Here is a 20,062-nt window from a genome sequence, read left to right as displayed (position 1 = left end):
CCCACATGCTGTTTGCCAATGGCAGTCGTTAAATACTGCACCCTGACCTCACATAGTGTGTATTTCTGTATGTTGTACTCTCACTAATTGGTTCTTAACCCTTCCATCTCATGCCAAATTGTTGGCTGCTTGATAAATTGATCCCACCTCCCATTTCTTCCCAAACAGACAGATGAGACATCAACCAAACTCCAACTTTGCACAACTCAAGTCTGAGGAAAATGGAGGAGACAGGAAAATAGCAAAGGGCTCAATGTTATTTTGTGCAGCACCTTGAAGATATTTGCAGTTACTGGGGAAGGTGAAAGTGGAGATGTTGCAAAAAGCTGCATTGAGGACAAATCAATACAATCTTAGCAGGCATTCAGCCCATTGTGGCTGTGCTGTCTCTTTCAGACAATTCTCCCCAGGATCTCCCAAATCCTGGAATTATCTTGTATAAGTTTCTACTAAACAGCATTTGCCATAATCTCAACACAGGCACAATGATTTTTAACAGAGTAGTTAAAAAATCCAGTCAATTTGGATTGAGATGAAGTTGACATGGGATGAAAATCAGCCACTGCAAAGACCAGGCTTAAAAATGAAATCCCTGAAATCCCAGATTTCAGAGGCCAGTGCCATAGCCATTAGTCCACGAGGGCACTATATTGGCAGACCACTGGAAACAGTTGACCTCAAATGAGTGTGACAGCCAAGCACACTCCCAGATCTGTGACAACACACTGAGGGACGCACTAAAGGTTCAGGCAGCTGCTGCCAAGGTGTAACAGGGAAACAACACAGTCTCAGGTCTTTCTGACAAATGATCACATCATTCTTTCAGTTCTCAGACCCTCTTGGTGCCTGACAATGAACAGAGATCGTTTTCTGTCCAAGTACAAAATGCCTTTCTTTCCACAACGAGACAGAAGGTTTGAGAAATGTCAATATTTCAATGGTTTGTTGATTCTTTTCTCTCTGCATAGACTGTACACAACTGATATAGAACCTTTGTATGCATTTCCAAATGATGTTACAAACTGTTTCAATACTTTGTTAATAAAATCAAATTGAAACGCAAATCAAATTTAGTCTCCCTTTGTCCACATCACCAACAAGAATAATTGAGTAAAGTTGTGAGGAATTCATCAGATCAATGAGACTCCAGGAATTCTTCCAAGATGTCAGCAATGATCCCAATGAGCCAACCAACGAACGGGAACAGTCATCAGAGAGATCCATCGTGGAGCGACCAAAGAAGGAGTCGATTTGTATCCCTGCGGAGGGCCGCTGTCCTGACCTTGAGATGTATGCTCAACCGTCAGGAGATGGGTGAATGCCAGATTTAAAAATCACACAACACCAGGTTAGAGTCAAACATGTGGAAGCACTAGGTTTCGGAGCACTGCTCCTTCATCAGGTGGTTGTGGAGAATAAGATTGCAAAACACAGAATTTATAGCAAATGTTTACAGTGTGATGCAACTGAAATTGTATCTTGAGAAAGACCTGGATTGTTTGTTAAGTCTCTCATCTTTTAGAATGGCCAGGTTGGTTTTCGTTCTTTCATATGTAAATTGCAAAACTTTTATCAAAAGTTACATTCTCAAGTGAACTTTAACAATTGGTGTCATGTCGGCCCAGATGATGTATTGAAGGTGTAAGCTCCCCTGTGTGAGGCTGTCTGTGCCCCAATGGTCAGACTGATTCTAATCTAATAAACAGATTTACAGCATCTTACATGAATTCATACAGTTTTTGAGCAAAGTGAAATGTAATTCTGGAAGTACAAGTTCATCACACAAACTTATATGTGTGTGTGTGTATATGTATGTATGTGTATGTGCGTGTATTTGTATGTGTTTGTGTGTCTATGTGTATATTTGTGTGTGTGTATGTGTGTGTATATGTATGTATGTGTGTATATGTTTGTGTGTATGTGTGTGTATATGTATGTATGTGTGTATATGTGTGTGTATGTAAGTTGTGTGTGGGTGTGGGTGTTTTTGTGTATGTTTGTATGTGTATGTGTGTGTATATGTGTGTGTATGTGTGTGTATGTGTATGTGTATGTTGTGTGTATATGTGTGTGTATGGGTGTGTGTATGTGTGTGTGCATGTGTGTGTTTGTTGTGCATGTGTATGTGTGAATGTGTAAGTGTGTGTGTATATGTGTGTGTGTATATGTGTGTATGTGCGTTTGTTAATGTGTATGTGTATGTGTGTGTGTGAATGTGTGTGTTTGTGTTTGCGTGCGTGTATATGTGTGTGTGTGTATGTGTGTGGGTGTGTGTATGTGTGTGTGTGTGTATGTGTTTGTGTGTGTGTGTGTGTGTGTGTGTATGTGTGTGTGTGTGTGTGTGTATGTGTGTGTGTGTGTGTGTGTGTGTGTGTGTGTGTATGTAGTTGAATGGGGTCACCTGTAATGTCCCAGTTGATTGCTGAAGTGTTCTCCGACTGGGAGGGAACACTCCTGTCTGTTGACACTCATAACAGCCCCACCCCCCCCAACCGATATACACACACACACACACACACACGCACACGCACACATATAGATTTCTGGGGTGAATTTGTATTTGCAGAACTACATTTTACTTTGCTCAAAAACTGCATGAACGACAGAGCGAAGGAGAGAATTGTGGCAGCTACCAGAATCAGGTGGCTCAGTGGTTAGCACTGCTGCCTCACAATACCAGGGTCCTAGGTTCAATTCCAGCCTTAGGTAACTGCCTGTGTGGAGTTTGCACATTGCTCTGGTCTCCTCCCACAGTACAAAGGTGAATTGGCCATGTTAAATTACCCATAGTGTTACCTGTTTCCACACTGTAGGTAGTCTAATCCAGGGGAAGGATCTGAAGGCCCTAATTTACGAGGGCTCTAAGCCCATGCCTTTCCAGGACTTCTCAGCGGTGGTAAACCAGAAAAGAAAACCTTACGATGATGAGCCTAAGATATAGGAATGGAAGTCAGGCCATTCAGCCCATCGGGTCCACCCTGCCATTCAATTGTGAATGATGGGCATTTCAACGCCACTTTGTGGCACTCTCATCGTTCACCCTTAATTCCTTGCGTGATCAAGAATTTATCAATCTCTGCCCTGAAGACAATTAACGTCCTGCCCTCTGCTGCGCTCCACGGCAATGAATTCCACAGGCCCACCACTCTCTGCCTGAAGAAATGTCTCCTCATTTCCGTTCTAAATTGACCCCACTCTAATTCTCAGGCTGACCCCTTGGGACCTGATGGAAACACATTCCCAGCATCCACCCTTTCTAAGCCATGCATTATCGAGTAAATTTGTATTAGATCTCCCCTCAACCTTCTAAACTCTAATCAATACAATCCCAGGATCCTCAGCTGTTCATTGTATGTTAAGCCTCCCTTTCCAGGGATCATCTGTGTGTATCTCCGCTGGACATGCTCCAGTGCCAGTATGTCCTTCCTGAGGTGTGGAACCCAAAATTGGATACAGTATTTCAAATGGGGCCTAACCAGAGCTTTATAAAGTCTCAGAAGGACATCGCTGCTTTTACATTCCAACCCTCTTGAGACAAATGGCAACATTACATTTGTTTTCTTAACCACGGACTCAACCTGCAAGTCAACCTTTAGAGATTCCTGGACTATCATTCCCAGATCCCTTTGTACTTTGGCCTTATGAATTTTCTCCTGTTTAAAAAATAGTCCATGCCTGTATTCCTTTTTCCAAAGTGCAAGTCCGAGCATTTGCTCAGGTTGAATTTCATCAGCCATTTCCTGGACCACTCTCCTAAACTGTCTAAATCTTTCTGCAGCCTCCCACCTCCTCAGAACGACCTGCTTGTCTGCCTAACTTTGCATCATCGGTGAACTTCACCAGAATGTCCCCCAGTCCCTTCATCCAGATCATTAATATATAAAGTGAACAGCTGCGGCCCCAACACTGAACCCTCCGGGACACCACTTGTCACCAGCTGCCATTCCAAGAAAGAACCTTTTATCCCAACTCTCTGCCTGCTGTCAGACAGCCAATTCCCAATCCATGCCAGTAGCTCACCTCGAACACCATGGACCCTCACCTATCTCAGCAGTCTCCCGTGAGGCACCTTATCATAGGCCTTTTAGAAATCTAGGTAGATAACATCCACTGGGTTTCCCTGGTCTAACCTACTTGTTACCTCTTCAAAGAATTCTAACAGGTTTGACAGGGATGACCTCCCCTTACTAAATCCATGCTGACTTGTTCTAATCCAACCCTGCACTTCCAAGAATTTAGAAATCTCATCCTTAATGATGGATCCTAGAATTTAACCTACAACCGTGGTTAGGCTAACCGGCCTATAATTTTCCATCTTTTATCTTGATCTTTTCTTGAACAAGGTGTTTACAACAGTGATTTTCCAATTATCTGGGAATTTCCCTGACTCCATTGATTTTTGAAAGATTGAAAATAGCCTCTACTATTTCCTCAGCCACCTCCCTCAGAACTCTAGGATGTAGACCATCGGGGCCGGGAGATTTTTCAATTTTTACACCTTTTAGCTTTTCTAGCACTTCCTCTTTTGTAATGGCTACCATACTCAAATCTGCCCCCTGACTGTCCTTAATTGTTAGGATAATGCTCATGTCTTCCACTGTGAAGAATGAAACAAAGTATTTACCAAGTTCTTCAGCCATTTCCTTATGTCCCTTCACGAGCCTTCCTGCATCAATTTGGAACGGCCTAATTTCTACTTTTGCCTCTCGTTTGTTTCTTATGTATTGAAAGAAACTTTACCAATCATTTCTAATATTACTGGCTAACTTACCTTCATATTTGACCCTCTCCTTCCTAGTTCTATGTCTTTGTTATCCTCTGTTTGTTTTTGTCGTCTTCCCAATCTTCTGATTTCCCAGTGCTCTTGGCCACTTTGTAGACTCTCTCTTTCCCTATGAAACATTTCCTGACTTCCTTTGTCAGCCCTGGCTGTTTAATTCCCGCCCCCTGACGGATAATGTTTCTGCCAAGAGATGACTGAGGGAGTTTGGGATCCAGTACTCTCTGAGGTATCCGGCGGTGCTCCGATAACCTGACATGGATCCGTACATCTCTTTGATACATCGGAGAAGGCAAGAGACTTTGTGGACAAATTAACCGAATCTGAACAATTTAGTATCTACAAATAGTGTTGTTTGGTTATGTCTTTGTTGTTTTTTTAAAAAATCGAGGAAGTCCAGTTGGAGCTTTCTTTTCCTTGTTTTCCCTCTTGGTAATAATCCGGTTTAAACTGTGTTTGGTGGCGGTTGAGATGTGTACTTTCAATTTCTAAGTGGAGTTATACCAGAGGATGGGTGGGGCATTTACCCCATCGAGCTGAAATGGTTTTTTACATATTCTTATAGCCTTGATAAATGGGGAAGAATATGATGTTTAAATGTTTATTGCCCTCCAGCTCATCCCTCAACATTTTCCTAGATGTGTTTTCTAAATTGATCAGTCAGGAGTCCTGGCATATCATTGAAAGGGGAGATTTTAACAGTCTCATGGATTCCACAGGACAGGGGTGGCCCAAAGGCACCCCTCCCCCCACCACGATACCCTCTGGACAAACTAAACAATGAGTGGATCTGTGTGTGGAGTGAGGGTTGGTGGACATCTGGAGGTGTCTCCACCCTACAGGCAGGGATTTTACGGTTTCCTTTTCCAATCCACACAGATGTCACACCCGGATTGATTTTTTTCCAATCCCCATGGCAACCCTGGACTTGGTGGCACCTTGTACGATCGGTAATATTACCATCTCTGATCACACTCCAGTGTACCTGTTGGTTAAGATTAAGGACGTTACAGTGGGCCCAAGGCACTGGCAAATGGATCCCTTTATCCTCAAGGATAATACATTTGTGGAGTATTTCTCTCGGGAATTTTGGGCATTCTAGACATTAACTCACGCTCGATTAGTAGCCAATCCTTCCTTTCGGAAATTACCAAAGCCTATGCCAGTGGGTCAGTTATTTCCTACTCTGTCAGTCGGAGGTGGAAGAAGGGTGAGCAGCAACATCTCCTCGAAGCACTGTTGAAGGCAGCTGAGAAGGCCTACTTTGACAGGCCCTCGTTGGTCAAGTTACAGAGGATTACGGCGCTGCGGTCTGCATTGAATTCTTGCTCACGCAGACAGCAAAGAACAAGCTTAGTTTTGCAAATCAAAGGTTATATGATCATGGAGACAGGTCTGGTAAATACTTAGCATATCTCACTAGGAAAAGGAGAGCCCCTCAAGCCATTACGGTGATTAGGGAAGGGCCTGGGAACCGAACGTGTGACTCCAAAAAGATTAATGTGTCATTCCAGAGATTTTACTCTAAGTTATACCAATCTGAGGTTTGTGAGGAGGGGAGGGCCAAAATGGAGGCTTTATTCAAGGATCTGGAGCTCCCGGGTGTGACCCCCGAACAAGAGTCTTTTCTCAATGTCCCCTTATCAGAGCAAGAGGTGCAGGAGGCTGTGAAGCAGCTTCAGAGTGGAAAGGCACCCGGTCCTGATGGACTTCCCAGTGAATTCTAGAAGGAATTTATAAACATATTGTCAGGCCCGATGTTCAACATGTTTAATGACTCATACAGCCATGATTGTCTCCCGCCATCTCTGAGAGAGGCCAATATTTCGCTTATTCTTAAAAAAGGGAAGGTCCCAAGGGACGGTGCTTCTTACAGGCCCATTTCACTCTTAAATGTGAACTTTAAAATCCTCTCTAATACTCTTGTGTTAAGGCTGGAGACTGTGTTACCTTCTATTGTTAAAGAGGACCAGACGGGCTTCATAAAGGGCCGCAGATCCTCCAATAATGTTAGGAGGCTGCTTAATGTAATTCAAGTGTGTCAACAACAGTCAATATAGGGATTGGTGATTTCTCTAGATACAGAGAAGGCGCTTGACCGAGTTGAGAGGGCGTACCTTTTCTATACTCTGGAGCGGTTTGTTTTGGGCGAAGTTTTTATAAGATGGGTAAAGGTTCTCCACAATGACCCTCTCACTGCAATCATCACCAACAGGGTGTGATCAAGCAATTTTAACATTTTTGGGGTCAGCCGACAGGTCTGTTCCCTTTCGCCACTGCTTTTTACAGTGGGGATTGAATCATTGGGGGAGGCCATTCATAGGGATCCCAATATATCAGCTCCAGATGTGGGGTCAAATTTACATCAGAGTTTATTGTATGTGGACAATGTCAGAATTCTTTCATCAAATCCAGCAGTTTCAGTCCCTCGCCTGTTCGCATGTATCTGTGTGTTTGGCACCTTTTTGGGGGACAAGATTAATCTTTCAAAATCAGAGGCTATGCCTATGGGTGGTCTTATGAAAGTGTTAAGTCTTGAGGGTGAATATCGATTCCCACTTAAATGGTCACAGGGGGGTGTTGTGTATTTGAGCATGTTCATTACTCCAGTTCTGAATCGGCTGTTCAAAGCCAAGTTTGTTCAATTATTTAACAAAATCAAACAAGACCTTCAAAGATGGAGGCGCTTCTGGTCTCGTGGTTGGGTCGGATAGTGTTTATTAAGATGAATATTCTCCCTCGTTTACTATCCCCTATATGGATGCTCCCCCTGATTTTCGATAAGCAAACATTCAGGAGACTGAACGGCTGGTTCAGCCCCTTTATTTGACATCATCAGTGGCCCCTCATTAAATGAGCTAAACTGCGATTGTCTCACAGACTGGGGGGAGTGGATCTCCCAGACATTAATAGCTACCAACTAAGCTCACTTTTATCCCACATGAGTGATTGGGCTTGTGGGGACCCTCTTTCAATATGGTTCGATATTGAAACCTCCCAGGCTAAGGTGACCCCTTACTCACTTGCTGTGTTTGGACAAAATGAGGACAGTTAGGGAATATTGCCATAACCCAATAGTTATCGATACTGTTAAAGCACGGTGGGCAATTCGGCAGAGGGAAGGCAATATTGGCAAGACATCTTCTCTTACACCGGGTATGCCAGGTTTTCAACAGGGGATAATAGATTTAGGATCCAAACATTGGGCAGTTAGGGGTGTGTCTTGTGTGGGTGTTTTGTTTGTGGGAGACACAATGATGTCCTTCGATCAGTTAGCACGGAAACACAAGCTACCGAACAGGGACTTCTTTTGTTTATTTCAAGTTAGAGATTTTATTCAAACAAAGACGATACTTTTGACTGATCCCTCCAAGTCCGACATAGAGAGAGGGGTGATTTAGCCCCATATCCTGCAGACCCCACAAATTTCTGTATTTTTCTGACACAACATCCCACCAAACCCAAAACAGACCTGGGGACGTTTCCAGGGGAGATGAGAATTCGATTTGACATCAGACAAAGAAGATCAGTCATGAAGACAAAGCTTAAAAGTTAGCCATCCCAGATGGGACTTGAACCACAATTCCAGGCTGAGGAGGCCAGTGCCTTATCCATTAGACCACTGGGGCCACATGTGCATAGTTAAAATGGCAGCCTATAAGTACTGCACCATGAAGCTCTCATATTGTGTTCTTCTCTGAGTTTTATACTCACACTGATTGGTTGTTCCCCTTGCATCTCATTCTAAATCATTGGCTGCTTGATAAAATTGATCTTACCTCCCAAATCTCCCCAAATGGACAGACAAGAAATCCACCAAACTCCAACGTTGCACAACTCAAGTCTGAGGAAAATGGAGCAGACAGGAAAATAGCAAAGAGCTCAATGTTATTGTGTGCACCAGTTTCAAGATATTTGCAGTCAGTGGGGAAGGAGGAAGTGGAGATTTTGCAAAAAGCTGCATTGAGGACAATTCAACAGGATCTTAGCGGGCATTCAGCCCATTGGGGATGTGCTGTCTCTTTCAGACAATTCACCCCAAGATCTCCCAAACCCTGGAATTTCCTTGTGCAAGTTTCTACGAAAGAGCATTTTCCATAATCTCGAAGCAGGCAAGTGATTTTTAACGGAGTAGTTGAAAAATCCAGTCAATTTGGATTGAGATGGAGTTGATATGGGTTGAAAATCAGCCACCACAAAGACCAGGCTTAAAAAGTCAACACCCCAAAAGGGTTTTGAACCTCCAATCCACTACATCAGAAGCTACAGTCTTACCCATTAAGCCACAGAAACTCAGTGCCAATACTCCACTGGGAATAGTTGATCTTAAACGAGCGCTGCAGCCGAGCATATTCCAAGATCTGTAGCGACACACTGAGGGACACACTAAAGTTTCCGGCAGCTGCTGCCAAGGTGTAACAGGGAAACAACACAGTCTCAGGTCTTTCTGACAAATGATCACATCGTCCTTTCAGTTCTCAGACCCTCTTGGTGCCTGACAATGAACAGAGATCGGTTCCTGCCCATGTACAAAATGCTGTTTTTTTCACGACACAGAACTTTGAGAAATGTCAAAATTCCAGTATTTTGTTGGTTCTTTTCTCTCTGCATAGACTGTACACAACTGGTTTAGAACCTGTGTATGCATTTCTATTTGCTTTTTTATGAATAAAGTCTATTTTTTAAAAAAACAAATTTTGGAGAGAGAGAAGATCTGCCCGAACTTGCGAGACCCCCCTTTGTGGAAGAGAGCCAGCCCTATATCGGGACAGGAAGGAGATTCCAATGGCCCAGCATGGATTGTTCCAGTTAATACCCTCGCCTCCTTGACCACAAAGTGGGGAGGGAAGTGGGAGATGGCACAGTGCAGGGTGACACGAGGCAGACGGATGCACAAGATGGCCGCTGAGCCATAAGTCGGCCATTTGACACACAAGATGACCGCCAGACCACAATATGGAGAGAGACAGCAGAGCAAACACAGACACTGCCTGGGGGCACCAGAATGCCAGCACAATGCACTCACAACCGAGTTGATTAGTTTAAGGCGGATGGGAGAGACAATACACATGAAGAACATACACTGCCCGCCAAAGGGTCTGGGTCAGACAACACCTTTGATAGAAATGCTAACTGTTAGATACAGACTCAATACAGAGGGATAATAGCCAGGGCTGCAGTAATCGGCCTTCTCAGGAAGAGCGATGAGCGCCCATTACTACAGCAACGGACTTCCGCGCAGACGCTGAAACTGACAACTGCACTGAACTTAACAAAGGCCACGCTGGAACTGACAATAACTGCACCGAAACGATCAAGGATTCTGCAATGTTTACAATAAACAAGCCATGTTACAGAGACAATAACCTCATCACTGACCTATTATATCACAAAATGTATAACAGTATCTTGACCATGCGCTCCGGGTTGAGAGAAGAATCACAGCTGACCACTGTGCTGTTGGTGCTGCTCTCTCCCCGGAGCTCCGGGATTTCCTTGGACAATAAACTCTGTTGGTGAACCCCGACTCTGACTCAGAGCCTGGTGGTTTTCAGCAGTTGCCTTCCAACAAATGTTTGTCCAATCTGTGTTCTCCAACGATGGCCGAACTACCTCACATCTCCATCATAGCCTCCTTGCAATTGTATTCAATACCTTGACTAAGAAAGGTAAGGACCCAAATGCATAGCCACAACCCCATCAGTTCCAACCTTGAACACCCAGATTTCAATTATTTCCATTGACAGATTGGACATCATCATAAATACCAAACATGCAGGTAATCTGGGGTTCAGTTGATAATGTTGACAGAATATAGCTTACTCTGACACCAACACAACCAAACCAGAAGGTCATTTGTCCATAGATAGGTAGGCCCATCTGTTGGAGCCCCAGTGATCTCTTGGGAAAGGCACCAAATTCCTAAACCAGAGATTGTGAGCTCAAATCTTATTTGGGTTTTTGAGTTTGTTGAAACCTTCACTGTGCAGCTGATCTCAATCCTGTGTGGTCACGTGACCATGGCAACAAAATCAGGCATTCTCAATTGATCCTCACCTGGAGAAATTTGACCAGATAGAAAATTGGCCAAACTAAATTAAACAGCAGCTATCAGCTCCAGAGAACAGTGCAACGAAGATCAAAGAGCTACAAAGATTCAAGAAGAACCAGTTCCAACCAGACTGAGGGTTGTATATTGGAGAAGTGTCAGCCTGAGTCAATCCACTTTGTAGCTCCTGGCATGACAAGAGTCAAGGGTATTGGTATGACCCCATTGGATGATGTGAACCCAGCTCATGACCGTATTGGCCAAAGCCACAGAAGATTCTGGAAGACCAGGGACAGGAGAAGAGGAAAACACACCTGAACGCCAAACCCTTAGCAAAGCCTTGACTGGGTCCTGCAGTGGAGCTCTGACTATCTGCTCCAAACCTGTTCATAAAAACCCTCGCGTGAGAAGGGCAGACCATTCAGCCCATCACATCCACACTGACCCTCTGAAGAGCATCCCATCCAGGCCCAACCCCGATCCTCTCACGCTGCATTCCCCAAAGCCAATCCACCGAACCTGTACATCTTTCGGATGTGGGAGGAAACCAAAGCACCCGGAGTACCCCATGGAGAGAATGTGCAAACTCTACACAAACAGACACCCAAGGGAGGAATCAAAGCCAGGTCCCTGACACTGTGAGGCAGCAGTGCTACCCACTGAGCCACCATGCCATCCCCAGGAGAATCTCAGCAGGTTTTCAGCCATTGTGACAGTGCTTTCTCTTTCAGAAAATTCACCTCAATCCTGCAAATCTTGTGCAAGAAGATGTTGGGCACCACTTTCCATCTAGAGATTTTCCCAAAGTTGATTAGAAATCAAGTTGACAAAGGGCAACTGACTGACACCCCAGATGGGACTCGAACTCACAAGCCCTGGCTTAGAAGGCCAGTGCCATATCCATTAGGCCACTGGGGCCACACACCTGGGCAAAAATCACAGCCTTTATGTACTGCACCCGACCTCTCTTACTGTGTGTGTTTTAGAGTGTTATACTCTCACTGATTGTTTTTTACCCCTACCATCTCATGCTAAATTGTTGGCTGCTTGATAAATCAATCTCGCTTCCCATTTGTCTCCAAACGGACAGATGAGAAATTAACCAAACTCCAATGTTGCACAACTCAAGTCTGAGGAATATGGAGCAGACAAGAAAATAGCAAAGGGCTCAATGTTATTTTGTGCAGCACCTTGAAGATATTTGCAGTTAGTGGGGAAGGAGTAAGTGGAGATGTTGCAAACAGCTGCATTGAGGACAAATCAACAGAATCATAGCAGGCATTCAGCCCATTGTGGCTGTGCTGTCTCTTTCAGACAATTCACCCCAAGATCTCCCAAATCCTGGAATTACCTTGTGCAAGCTTCGAATAATCATTGTTAAAAATCAGACAACACCAGGTTGTAGTCCAACAGGTTTATCTCAAAGTACTAGCTTTCGGAGCACTGCTGCTTCGTCAGGTGGTTGTGGAGTATAAGATTGTAAGACACAGAATTTATGGCAAAAGTTTACAGTGTGATGTCACTGAAATTATATGTTGAAAAACATCTGGATTGTGTGTGAAGTCTCTCATCTTTTAGAATGACCAGGTTGGTTTCAGTTCTTTCATGTGTAAATCACAAAACGTTTTTCATTGCCAAGTGAAATGGCAAGCTGTCCAATAAAAGCTAAATGCTGTGAATGCTGGAAATCTGAAAGAGAGAAAATGCTGGAGAAATCATGACTCAAAAACATGATTGAGTTTTCTGAAAAAGTCACAAAGAGGATTGATGAGGGCAGAGCGGGGGATGTGATCTATATGGACTTCAGTTAGGCGTTCGACAAGGTTCCCCATGGGATGCTGATCAGCAAGGTTAGATCTCATGGAATACAGGGAGAACTAGCTCTTTAGATACAGAAATGGCTCAAAGGTAGGAGACAGAGGATGGTGGTGGAGGGTTGTTTTTCAGACTGGAGCCCTGTGGCCAATGGAGTGCCACAAGAATCAGTGCTGGGTCCACTACTTTCCGTCATTTATATATATGTTAGCATCATTGTGAGGTATCATTAGTAAGTTTTCAGATGACACCAAAATTGAAGGTGTAGTGGACAGCAAAGAAGGTTCCCTCAGATTACAACGGGATCTTGATTAGAAGGGCCGATGAGCTGAGGAGTGATGGGTGGAGTTTAATTTAGATCAATGTGAGGTGCTGCATTTTGGGAAAGCAAATCTTAGCTGGGCTTATAGACTTAATGGGAATGTCCCAGGGAGTGTTGCTGAACAAAGAGGCCTTAGAGTGTAGGTTCATAGCTCCTTGAAAGTAGAGTCACAGATCAATAGGATAGTGAAGACGGAGATGGATTCTATAGATGGGAGGTTGGCCTTTGTGATTGTCCGGGCCGAGTTCACCACTCTCTGTAACCGTCTCCGATCTTGAATGGTGCAGTTGCCAAACCAGGTAGTGATACATCCAGACAGAATGCTGTCGATGGTGCACCTATAAACGTTGGCAAGGGTATTCTCTGTCAGTAATATCCGATGTTCTGGAGGGATCAGTGTTGAAGGGTTGGTTTGTTGATGAGAGTGTGATGAGAGCTGGCTTCCAAAAGCAACCCCTCTAACCACACTCTCAGGAATATTGTCCCGATCCAGAGACAGCAGCCACTTGATCACCAACTTCAACATTCAATCCTGCAGATCCCCGAAAATCTTGTGCAAGATCATGTTGGATACCACTGACCATCAACTGAATGCAGAGATAGGGATTTTTCCAAAATAGATTAGAAATGGAGGATAAGCCACAGAGACACCCCAGATGAGACTTGAACCCACAATCCCTGGCTTAGGAGGCCAGTGCCTTATCCATTAGGCCACTGGGGCCCCACATGCAGGTTGCCAATGGCAGCCTTTAAATACTGCACCCTGACCTCTCATAGTGTGTGTTTCTGAGTGTCAGATGCTCACTGATTGTTTTTTACCCCTTCCATCTCATGCTAAATTGTTGGCTGCTTGATAAATTGATCCCGCCTCCCATTTCTCCCCAAATGGACCGATGAGAAATCAACCAAACTCCAACTTTCTGGATTAGTGATGCTGGAAGAACACAGCAGTTCGGGCTTTTGCCCGAAATGTCGATTTCGAAGCTACTTGGATGCTGTCTGAACTGCTGTGCTCTTCCAGCACCACTAATCCAGAATCTGGTTTCCAGCATCTGCAGTCACTGTTTTTACCACCTTCAAACTCCAAATTTGCACATCTCAAGTCTGAGGAAAATGGAGCAGACAGGAAAATAGCAAAGGGCTCAATGTTATTTTGTGCAGCACTTTCAAGATATTTGCAGTTACTGGGGAAGGAGGAAGTGGAGATGTTGCAAAAAGCTGCATTGAGGACAAATCAACACAATCTTAGCGGGCATTCAGCCCATTGTGGCTGTGCTGTCTCTTTCAGACAATTAACCCCAAGATCTCCCAATTCCCGGAATTACCTTGTGAAAGTTTCTATTAAACAGCATTTGCCATGATCTCAACACAGGCACAATGATTTTTAACAGAGTAGTTAAAAAATCCAGTCAATTTGGATTGAGATGGAGTTGACATGGGATGAAAATCAGCCACTGCAAAGATCAGGCTTAAAAATGAAATCCCTGAAATCCCAGATTTCAGAGGCCAGTGCCATAGCCATTAGGCCACGAGGGCACTATATTGGCAGACCACTGGAAACAGTTGACCACAAATGAGTGCGACAGCCAAGCACACTCCCAGATCTGTGACAACACACTGAGGGACGCACTAAAGGTTCAGGCAGCTGCTGCCAAGGTGTAACAGGGAAACAACACAGTCTCAGGTCTTTCTGACAAATGATCACATCGTCCTTTCAGTTCTCAGACCCTCTTGGTGCCTGACACTGAACAGAGATCGATTCCTGCCCAAGTACAAAATGCCTTTCTTTCCACAACGATACAGAAGGTTTGAGAAATGTCAATATTCCAATGGTTTGTTGGTTCTTTTCTCTCTGCATAGACTGTGCACAACTGATTTAGAACCTTTGTATGCATTTCCAAATGATGTTACAAACTGTTTCAATACTTTGTTCACAAAATCAAGTTGAAACGCAAATCAAATTTAGTCTCCCTTTGTCCCCATCACCAACAAGAATACTTGAGTAAAGTTGTGAGGAATTCATCAGAACAATGAGACTCCAGGAATTCTTCCAAGATGTCAGTAATGATCCCAATGAGCCAACCAACGAACGGGAACAGTCATCAGAGAGATCCATCGTGGAGCGACCAAAGAAGGAGTTGATTTGTATCCCTGCGGAGAGCCGCTGTCCTGACCTTGAGATGTATGCTCAACCGTCAGGAGATGGGTGACTGACAGATTTAAAAATCTCACAACACCAGGTTAGAGTCGAACATGTGGAAGCACTAGGTATCGGAGCACTGCTCCTTCATCAGGTGGTTGTGGAGAATAAGATTGCAGGACACAGAATTTATAGCAAATGTTTACAGTGTGATGCAACTGAAATTGTATCTTGAGAAAGACCTGGATTGTTTGTTAAGTCTCTCATCTTTTAGAATGGCCAGGTTGGTTTTCGTTCTTTCATATGTAAATTGCAAAACTTTTATCAAAATTTACATTCTCAAGTGAACTTTAACAATTGGTGTCATGTCAGCCCAGATGATGTATTGAAGGTGTGAGCTCCCCTGTGTGAGGCTGTCTGTGCCGCAATGGTCAGACTGATATTAATCTAATAAACAGATTTACAGCATCTTAGATGATTCATACAGTTTTTGAGCAAAGTAAAATATAATTCTGTAAGTACAAGTTCATCACAAAAACTTATATGTGCGTGTGTATATGTGTGTGTGAATGTATGTATGTGTGTGTATATGTGTGCGTGTGTATGAGTGTGTATACGTGTGTGCATATGTGTGTGTGGGTGTGTGTGTGTGCATTTATATGTGTGTGTATATGTGTGTTGGTGTGTATATGTTTGTGTGTATGTGTATGTGTGTGTATGTGTGCGGCTGTGTATGTGCGTGGCTGTGTATGTGCGTGTGGGTGCATATGTGTGTGTATGTGTGTCTATGTGTGTGTGCGTATGTGTGTGTACGTGTGTGTGTATATGTGTATGTGTGTGTGGGTGTGTTTGTGTGTGTATGTGTGAGTGTGGGTGTTTATGTATGTGTGTATGTGTCTGTGTATGTGTATGTGTGTGTATGTATGTGTGTGTATGTGCATGTGTGTGTATGTGGGAGTGCATGTGTATATGTGTAGGTGTGTGTTTATGTATGTGTTTATGTGTGTGCATGTGCGTGTGTTTGTATGTGTGTGCGTGTCTGTGTCTATGTGTATGTTTGTGTGTGTGTATGTGTGTGTATATGTGTGTATATGTGTGTGTGTATGTGTGTGTTTGTGTGTGTATGTGTGTGTATACGTATGTGTGTGGATGTGTGTGTGGGTGTGTGTGTGTATGTATGTTTGAGTGTGTATATATGAGTTTGTATGTGTATAAGAGTGTGCGTGTATGTGTATGTATGTGTGTGTATGTGCATGTGTTAATGTGTATGTATATGTGTGTGTTTGTGTGTGTATGTGTGTGTGGGTGTGTATGTGTGTGTATGTGTATGTGTGTGTGTATCTGTATGTGTGTGTATGTGGGTGTGTGTGTGTATGTGTGTGTGTTTATGTGTGTTTGTGTGTGTGTTTATGTGTATGTGTTTATGTGTGTGTGTATATGTGTGTTTGTGTATGTGTTTATGTGTATGTGTTTTTGTGTGTGTGTATATATATACGTGTTTGTGTGTGTGTGTATGTGCGTGTATATGTGTGTTTGTGTGTGTATATGTGTGTATTTGTGTGTGTATGTGTGTGTATGTGTATGTATGTGTGTGCACGTGTGTGTGTGTGTGCGTGTAGGTATGCTTATGTGTGCATATATATGTGTGTATGCGTATGTGTGTGTGCGTGTATGTGTGTGTATGTGTGCGTATGTGTAAGTGTGTATATGTGTATGTGTGTGTATGTGTGTATGTGTATGTGTGTGTATGGGTGTGTGTACATGTGTGCATGTATATGTGTGTATATGTATGTGCATATGTGTGTTTATGTGTATGCGTGTTTGTGTGTGTATGTGCATGTGTGTTTGTGTGTGTATGTGTGTGTGTATATCTGTTTATGTGCACGCGTGTGTATGTGTATGTGTGTGTTTGTGTGTGTGTATATGTGTGTATGTGTGTGTATATGTGTGTGTATATGTGTGCATGTGGGTGTGTGTGCGGGTGTGTATGTGTGTGTGTATGTGTAGGGGTGTGTGTATGTGGGTGTGCATGTGTATGTGTGTGTGTGTTTATGTGTATGTGTATATGTGTGTGTATGTGCATGTGTGTATGTGTGTGTGTATATGTGTGTGTATGTATATGTGTGTATGTGTATGTGTGTGTATGCAAGTGTGTGTGCGTATGTGTGTGTGTTTATGTGTATGTGTATATGTGTGTGTATGTGCATGTGTGTGTATGTGTGAATGTGTGTGTGTATGTGTGTGTGTGCATGTGTGTGTATGTAAGTGTGTGTGTATGTGTATGTGTATGTGTATGTGTGTGTGTCTGTGTTTCTGAGTGTGTGTGTGTATGTGTGTGCGTGTATGTGTATGCGTGTGTGTCTGTGTTTCTGAGTGTGTGTATGTAAGTGTGTGTGCGTATGTCTGTGTGTGTATGTGTATGTGTGTATGTGTATGTGTGTGTGTCTGTGTTTCTGAGTGTGTGTGTGTATGTGTGTGTGTGTGTGTGTGTGTGTGTGTGTGTGTGTGTGTGTGTTTGTGTAGTTGAATGGGGTCACCTGTAATGTCCCAGTTGAGGCCATCTCCATTGTTCCCAAACTTGGTGATCAGCCTCTGCTCGGCCACTTTTCATTGTTGCCTGTCCCGAAGTCCCCCTTGGAGGAAGGTCCGAGGTCGAATGTCCCGAATTGCTGAAGTGTTCTCTGACTGGGAGGGAACACTCCTGTCTGTTGACACTCATAACAGCCCCACCCCCCACCCCATATACACACATGCACGCGCGCGCGCACACACACGCACATACGCATGCACAAACACACGCACACATGCACGCACGCACACACACACGCGCACACACACACGCACACATACACGCACGCGCACACACACGCACACACACAGACGCGCACACACACATATATACACTCACACACACACACGCACGCACGCGTGCACATCACGCACCCGCGCGCGCACACACACACACACACACACACAAGCACATATAAATTTGTGGGGTGAATGTGTATTTGCAGAACTACATTTTACTTTGCTCAAAAACTGCATGAACTACAGAGCTAAGGAGAGAATTGTGGCAGCTCCCAGAATCAGGTGACTCAGTGGTTAGCACTGCTGCCTCACACTACGAGGGTCCCAGGTTCAATTCCAGCCTTAGATAACTGCCTGTGTGGAGTTTGCACATTGCTCTGGTTTCCTCCCACAGTACAAAGGTGAATTGGCCATGTTAAATTGCCCATAGTGTTACCTGTTTCCACACTGTAGGTAGTCTAATCCAGGGGAAGGATCTGAAGGCCCTAATTTACGAGGGCTCTAAGCTCATGCCTTTCCAGGACTTCTCAGCGGTGGTAAACCAGAAAAGAAAACTTTACGACGATGAGCCTAAGACATAGGAATGGAAGTAAGGCCATTCAGCCCATCGGGTCCACCCCCCGATTCAATCGTGAATGATGGGCATTTCAACGCCACTTCGTGGCACTCTCATCGTTCACCCTTAATTCCTTGCGTGATCAAGAATTTATCAATCTCTGCCCTGAAGACAATTAACGTCCTGGCCTCTGCTGCGCTCCACGGCAATGAATTCCACAGGCCCACCACTCTCTGCCTGAAGAAATGTCTCCTCATTTCCGTTCTAAATTGACCCCCCTCTAATTCTCAGGCTGTGCCAATGGGTCCTGATGGAAACACATTCCCAGCATCCACCCTTTCTAAGCCATGCATTATCTAGTAAATTTGCATTAGATCTCCCCTCAACCTTCTAAACTCTAATCAATACAATCCAGGATCCTCAGCTGTTCATTGTATGTTAAGCCTCCCATTCCAGGGATCATCTGTGTGAATCTCCGCTGGACATGCTCCAGTGCCAGTATGTCCCTCCTGAGGTGTGGAGCCCAAAATTGGATACAGTATTTCAAATGGGGCCTAACCAGAGCTTTATAAAGTCTCAGAAGGACATCGCTGCTTTTACATTCCAACCCTCTTGAGATAAATTGTAACATTACATTTGTTTTCTTAACCATGGACTCAACCTTCAAGTCAACCTTTAGAGATTCCTGGACTATCATTCCCAGATCCCTTTGTACTTTGGCTTTATGAATTTTCTCCTGTTTAAAAAATAGTCCATGCCTGTATTCCTTTTTCCAAAGTGCAAGTCCGAGCATTTGCTCAGGTTGAATTTCATCAGCCATTTCCTGGACCACTCTCCTAAACTGTCTAAATCTTTCTGCAGCCTCCCCACCTCCTCAGAACGACCTGCTTGTCTGCTGAACTTTGCATCATCGGTGAACTTCGCCAGAATGTCCCCCAGTCCCTTCATCCAGATCATTAATATATAAAGTGAACAGCTGTTGCCCCAACACTGAACCCTACGGGACACCACTTGTCACCAGCTGCCATTCCAAGAAAGAACCCTTTATCCCAACTCTCTGCCTTCTGTCAGATAGCCAATTCCCAATCCATGCCTGTAGCTCACATCGAACACCATGGACCGTCACCTTACTCAGCAGTCTCCCGTGAGGCACCTTATCAAATGCCATTTGGAAATCTAGGTAGATAACATCCACTGGGTTTCCCTGGTCTAACCTACTTGTTACCTCTTCAAACAATTCTAACAGGTTTGTCAGGCATGACCTCCCCTTACTAAATCCATGCTGACTTGTTCTAATCCAACCCTGCACTTCCAAGTATTTAGAAATCTCATCCTTAATGATGGATCCTAGAATATAACCTACAACCGAGGTTAGGCTAACCGGCCCATAATTTTTCATCATTTATCTTGATCTTTTCTTGAACAAGGGGTTTACAACAGTGATTTTCCAATTATCTGGGAATTTCCCTGACTACAGTGATTTTTGAAAGATTAAAAATAGCCTCTACTATTTCCTCAGCCACCTCCCTCAGAACTCTAGGATGGAGACCATCGGGGCCGGGAGATTTATCAATTTTTAGACCTTTTAACTT

The 20,062-nt window shown here is 44.0% G+C and overlaps 2 non-coding genes across 2 annotated transcripts; both read right to left on the bottom strand.

The window, feature by feature from the left end:
* Nucleotides 1–11,674: 11,674 nt before the first annotated feature.
* Nucleotides 11,675–11,747, bottom strand: trnar-ucu (transfer RNA arginine (anticodon UCU)). The gene has a single exon. It is a non-coding gene; the product is annotated as a tRNA-Arg (tRNA).
* A 1,867-nt stretch (nt 11,748–13,614) lies between these two features.
* Nucleotides 13,615–13,687, bottom strand: trnar-ccu (transfer RNA arginine (anticodon CCU)). Its single transcript has one exon. It is a non-coding gene; the product is annotated as a tRNA-Arg (tRNA).
* Between the last annotated feature and the right edge of the window lie 6,375 nt (nt 13,688–20,062).

Source organism: Chiloscyllium punctatum, chromosome 18 (assembly GCF_047496795.1).
Source record: "Chiloscyllium punctatum isolate Juve2018m chromosome 18, sChiPun1.3, whole genome shotgun sequence".
In the NCBI taxonomy this organism is placed as follows: Eukaryota; Metazoa; Chordata; class Chondrichthyes; order Orectolobiformes; family Hemiscylliidae; genus Chiloscyllium; species Chiloscyllium punctatum.
The sequence above is the reverse complement of the archived record's forward strand: the minus strand, read 5'-3'. Positions and strand labels throughout refer to the sequence as shown.